The 6,000-nt window shown below is 48.7% G+C and overlaps 1 protein-coding gene across 1 annotated transcript in view; it reads right to left on the minus strand.

Moving 5' to 3' along the window:
- ndc80 (NDC80 kinetochore complex component) overlaps nt 1–4,971 on the minus strand; it is a 49,425-nt gene extending 44,454 nt beyond the window's left edge. Inside the window, exon 1 of the mRNA XM_078423008.1 lies at nt 4,834–4,971. The gene's annotated coding sequence lies outside the window, so the exon portion shown is untranslated. The remainder of the gene's footprint in view (nt 1–4,833) is intronic.
- Nucleotides 4,972–6,000: the final 1,029 nt, after the last annotated feature.

A 6,000-nucleotide genomic window follows, 5' to 3' on the forward strand; every position in this document is an offset into this window, starting at 1 on the left:
GGATGGGTATTGGCCATGCAGAAACCTGCGAAACCAGGTCGAAGTCCAGACACTGGGGCGCTGACATCAGCATACTCACAATGCCCCAAGCCGACCTACACAGTTAATCTCGTTAAGGGGGCACAATAGCCCATAGAAAACTACCTGGTAGGTGATGGGAAACCAGTTAAACCCATCACCTCGCAACGAAATACCAATTAACACCGTCTGGCCATCCCCGGTACCCCCGGACATAAGCGCAGATCAGAGAGAAAACTCATACATATCTTTTTAAACAAAGAGATCCCAAGATCTGGCGGGAGATAGGACGGGTCAGAATAGTATAACTGGCCACGACTTTTGGGTTTTAGACTCAAGAAGAAACATGCAAGAAGAAATACCGCAAGAAGGAAGTCAAATGCAGGAGGAAGAAAAGACAGGCAAGAAGAACGGATGCAAGAGAGAGGAACAGGCCCGCAACTCGAGAAGAAATACTGCAAAACGAACAGCCAGTAACCCCAGTAATAGCCCCATGGTGAGCATGTACCCCGATCTTGCATATCCTGGACATAGTTTAGTGTAGAGGGGAGGGTGGTTTGAATAAACGTTGGGTGTGTAAAGAAATATGTGTTGGTCAATTTTGCGATGTGTCGCACGTTCCCCATCTTACAGTCGTGTATATGTCTTGTAGAACTGTGCGTTTTAGAATTCAGAGTAAAAGGTATTCGTGTATATGTCTTGTAGAACTGTGCGTTTTATGATTCATAGTCAAAAGTATTCATGTGATTCGGTATGTGTCTTATAGATATGTCTTATAGAACTGTATAAGTATTCATGGACAATAGTCCCAAGCGCTAAATAAAAGCCTTTTTCATTTAAACCCTGGCTTTCAAATCTGGTCTGGTTGAATTTTTCTGCACTATAAACGCTCCTGCATCTAAGTCCAGTGTCTAGAACCGTAGGGGGTGAGTGGGTCGAACCACTCAGGGGGAACCAGTGTGCGCGGCCTGGTCAAGGGATCAGAGCAAGGCACGGGGACCTTAGGTCGGGCGAAAGCTCGGCGCAGAAAGCCCTTACAACAGTAAGAGTTAAGAATCAGCACTCTGTAATGGTCAAAGTTAAAATGAGAAATTTAAGGAACCCTGGTTAATGAGGGAAATTGAATGCCTTTTTAGGAAATGAAAGCATGTCAGGTACCCAACATTGCTTGAGGGTTAGATTGATATTCTGATCACATCTATATCAGGAAGGAGGAAGTACAAGAGATATTGGAGCGCATAAGAGTGGATAAATCTTCAGAACCTGACAGGATCTATCCCAGGTTACTAAGCGAAGCAAGTGAATAGAGTAGTGAGGCTCTGACAAGATTTTTGCATCTGGAAACTACATGCTGCTGATTCTGAGGGATAAGATTTATGTTCATTTGGAAAGGCAGGGATGATTAAGAGTCAGCATGGTTCTGTGCAATGGAGATCATGTAACACTAAGCGAATTGAGTTTTTTTGAAGCAAATTAATGAAGATGGAATGCTTAACAAAAATTAGGTAGTCGTGAAATGGCCTTTCTGACTGGAAGTCTGTAACATGGTGTATCATGGAAATCTGTGCTGGGATTTTGGTTATCTATAGTATATAAATGAATGGATGAGACTGTTGGGGACATGATTACTAGTTTGCAGATCACAAAAGTTGACCCAGGATACAGCACAGATCAATTAGAAAGTTTTGCTGAGTTGTGGCAAATGGAATTTAATCCAGATTTGAAATAATAAATGTTAGCAAATAAAATTCTGAACCTGTAGTAAATGGTAGGGGCATTAACAGTATTGATGCACAGCAGGATCTTGACTGCAAGTCTATAGCTCCCTGTGAAAGCAGGGTAATGACAAAGGGATTTGGGCTGATGAAGAGTCTTGACACCCATTCCCTCGCTCCAGAGATGCTGCCTGGGTTACTCCAGCATTTAGTGTCTACCTTCAATTTAAACCAGCATCTGCAGTTCTTTCCAAGGCATTTGGCCTGTTTCCTTTCACAGGCCATGGCATTGCGTATAACAGTTGGTATGTCGGGTTGTAATTGTCCAAATCAATGGTTATAATGTGCAGCGTACAATTCTGGTTGCCACACCGCGGGGAATGATGTGGCCGCAATTCGGAGAATGCAGAAGGGATTTACTGGGATGTTATCTGAAGACTGGGTAGGTTAGCTTTATTCTCACTGGAATATAGATGACTGAGGTTGATGTTCCAGAAGTTTTAAAAATTATGAGGCAGTCTTTTCCTCCCCCACGGCAAGGGCTTCTAGAACAAAGCAACACAGGCTTAATCGCCTTAACAAACACAGGCTTTGCAGATGACACAAAGCTGGGTGACAGTGTGAGCTGCAATGAGGATGTTATGAGGCTGCAGAGTGACTTGGATAGGTTGGGTGAGTGGGCAGATGAATGTGGATAAATATGAGGTTATCCACTTTGGTGGCAAGATTAGGAAAGCAGATTATTATCTGAATGGTGTCAGATTAGGAAAAGGGGAGGTGCAACGATACCTGGGTGTGCTTGTACATCTGTCAATGTAAGTAAGCGTGCAGGTAGAGCAGACAGTGCACAAAGCTAATGGCACATTCGCCTTCATTGCGAGAGGATTTGAGTTTAGGAGCAATGAGGTCCTACTGCAGTTGCACAGGGCCCTGGTGAGACCGCACCTGGAGTATTGTGTGCAATTTTGGTCCCCTAATTTGAGGAAGGACATTATTGCTAGAGAGGGAGTGCAGCTTAGATTCACCAGGTTAATGGGACTGACATATGATGAAAGAATGGATCGACTGGGCTTGTATTCACTGGAATTTAGAAGGATGAGGGGGGATCTTATAGAAAAATATAAACGTATTAAAGGATTGGACAGGCTCAGTGCAGAAAAATGTTCCCAGTGTTGGGGGGAGCCCAGAACCAGGGGTCACAATTTAAGAACAAGGGGTAGGCAATTTAGGACCGAGATGAGGAAAAACATCTTCACCCAGAGTTGTGAATCTGTATAATTCTCTGCCACAGAAGGCAGTGGAGGCCAATTCACTGGATGTTTTCAAGAGAGTTAGATTTAGCTCCTAGGGCTAAATGAATCAAGGGATATGGGGAAAAAGCAGGAATGGGGTACTGATTTTAGATGATCAGCCACGATCATATAGAATGGTAGTTCTGGCTCAAAGGGCCGAATGACCTACTCCTGCACCTATCTTTCTATCATAGTCACACAGCAGGGAAGCAGGCCATTCAGCCCAACTTACCCACACCAACCAACACACTTCATCTATACTAGTCCGACCTGCCTGCATTTGGCCAATATTCCTCTAAACCTATCCAATCCGTGTACCTGTCCAAATGTGTTTTAACATTATGATAGAACCTACCTCAACTACCTTCTCTGGAAGCTCAATCCGTATCCCTACCATCCTTAGTGTAAAAAAAGTTGCCCCTCAGGTTCCTATTAATCTTTCCACCCTCACTTTAAACCCATGTGCTCTGGTTCTTGATTCCTCTACTCTGGGAAAAGACTGCATTTACACCATACCTCTCACAATCTTATACACCTCGGTAAGATCACCTCTCACCCTCTTGTGCTCCAAGGAATAAAGCCCTAGTCTGCTCAACTTCTGCCTATAACGCAGGCCCTCAAGTCTTGGTTGTTGTTGTTGTTCGTCCTTCGGATTCGAAGATGACCATGACTTCACTTTCAATCTTATTATTTCGACCGCTGATTGGGATCCCCGCCAGCCGCGGTATGCTGGCCGAGGTTGAAGTCATGACTTGCGCTTGACTTGGATTTAAGTGAGGGGGAGTTGCACAGATCATCGGCCTCACTCTCTCGTCCTGGCCTATCCGGTTCCACCAGCAAGACATAGTCGAGATGGCTGGGGACAGGTCAGGATGCAGTGGATGGTCAGAAGTGTCCTACACATCTCACTCTGCCCTGTTTGCGCTCCACAACGCTTTGCTGGGGTCGTCTTTCTGCCCGTTGAACCTTCTGGTGGTTTCCTCCGCGCAATCCGCCGAACCACAGCTTCACATGCTAGGTAGACAAGCCCTAAGCTACTGGAACCAACGACTTGTCGATTGTACTTGTGGCATGCACACAAGGCAGTGGAGACATCGTGGGGGCGGGGGTAGGCCTACGGCTGATCCCACGGCTTGGGGGGACGGTCGAGACCGGGCGGTGGTCAGTAGCCCCACGGGCAGGGAACGCCGTCCGCTGCTGCTCCTCAGGCCCCGGGTACGGGCCGCTGGCTCGAGTCTCCTCGGGGCGCCAGCGAGGCTTCGTCCCGGCCTCCAGTCACCTCCAACCCGGCCGTGCTGCCCCCGGGAGGCAGGGTCGTCCTGGCCCTGGCCCTGGCCCTGCCCGCATTGTATGAGTCTTGGTAATGTCCTCATTAATGCTCTATTCATCCTTTTCAGTTTAACAACATCTTTACTATAACAGGGTGACCAAAACTGAACACAATACTCTAAACATGGCCTCACGAATGTATTGTACATAGTGAGAGGTGACATTTAAAGGAAATCTTAAGTGCAGGTTTTTCCAGAGGTGTGGTGACAGGCTGCTTGAGAAAGTGGGGAACAACTGTGAATAACCCGTCACTCCCTCCAACCTGTCACACTCGCCCTCTCCCGTCTGTCACTCCCACCGTCCCCTCATTCTTCCCCACGACCTCAGAGTCTCTCGCCCTCCACCGGCTCATCTTCCTCTCCCTCTCTCTCTCTCTCTGTGCCTCTCTCCCTGTCTGTCGCTCTGTCTCCCCTCTCTCACTCTTCTCCACCACCTTTCATCCTCTGCCCTCCATTCTCTCATATCACCCACCGACCTACCTTCATTCCTTTCGCTCCCCGCTCTTCTGCCGTTCAGCCGCTCGCGCCTTTCTTCAACGGATTAAAATTTGGCGCCCACAATGACGTCAGCCGAGACGGGCACGTCGGCGGTCACGTGTCTTCGGGCGTCACCGGCGCGGCGTCACGTATGGCGCGTCGCCGGCGTCAAAGCCGCGGCCGGAGCAATAACTGCCAGATTGGCCGGGGGGGGGGGGCAGAGTGGCCGGGGGGGGGGGCAGAGTGGCCGGGGGGGGGGGGGGGGGGCAGTTACTCCAGGTTGGTGGCTAGTCCCATGCTTCACCAGCAGAGGGAGGGCCGTCACTGTGTCTCCCAGTTAGTGTCCTGTTGCTCATAAGCAGAGGGAGGGCCGGGTGGGGGCGAGGAGCCGAGCCAGTAACTGGGCTCATCCGAGTGACTAGTCCTGTCCTTGTTCATCAGCAGAGCCCGGGCTGGGTCAGTTAATCAGTGTTAGTGACTTATCCTGTTGTTCATCATAAGCAGGGGCCGACGGGCCGAACACCGGGGAAGTAACCCTATGTAAATGATTCGTCCTGTCGTTGTTCATCAGCAGAGCGAGGCTCGCGGTAGTAAATCCCGATTAGTGGCTGGTACTTGTCGTGCATCAGTGAAGCCGATAGAGGAAGTGTGACCAATTCTAACTGACTGAGATTTACTGGGTGTAAATCCAGTAGCTAGTTGCATTGCAGATGGAGGCTTTGTGAGCGGAGCACCAAGGCACATTCCTTGTATATGCATACTTGGCCAATAAACATTCATTCATTCATTCAAAACCAAGTACAGAAGTTTAGGGATAATCTTATTGATAGTGTGATGTTGAAGGCTGAGCTGCAGTCAATGAATAGGGTGGCTGCACGGCAGGCGAGGTGACGCCCCCTGACCCGCGCTGCTGCCGCGCCACGCCGTCTGGAGGGCAAGCCGTGTACTGCAGTTCAGTATTTTTCCATGGACATCAGCAAGTTGTGTTGGAAAATAACTGCAGATGCTGGTACAAATCGAAGGTGTCACAAAATGCTGGAGTAACTCAACGGGTCAAGCAGCATCTCTGGAGCGAAGGAATGGTCTCTCCAGAGGTGCTGCCTGACCCGCTGAGTTACTCCAGCATTTTGTGATACCATGGACATCAGCAAAGCGGGGCCTTCTGTCCCA

The sequence above is a fragment of the Rhinoraja longicauda genome, chromosome 27 (assembly GCF_053455715.1).
Source record: "Rhinoraja longicauda isolate Sanriku21f chromosome 27, sRhiLon1.1, whole genome shotgun sequence".
Taxonomy (NCBI): domain Eukaryota; kingdom Metazoa; phylum Chordata; class Chondrichthyes; order Rajiformes; family Arhynchobatidae; genus Rhinoraja; species Rhinoraja longicauda.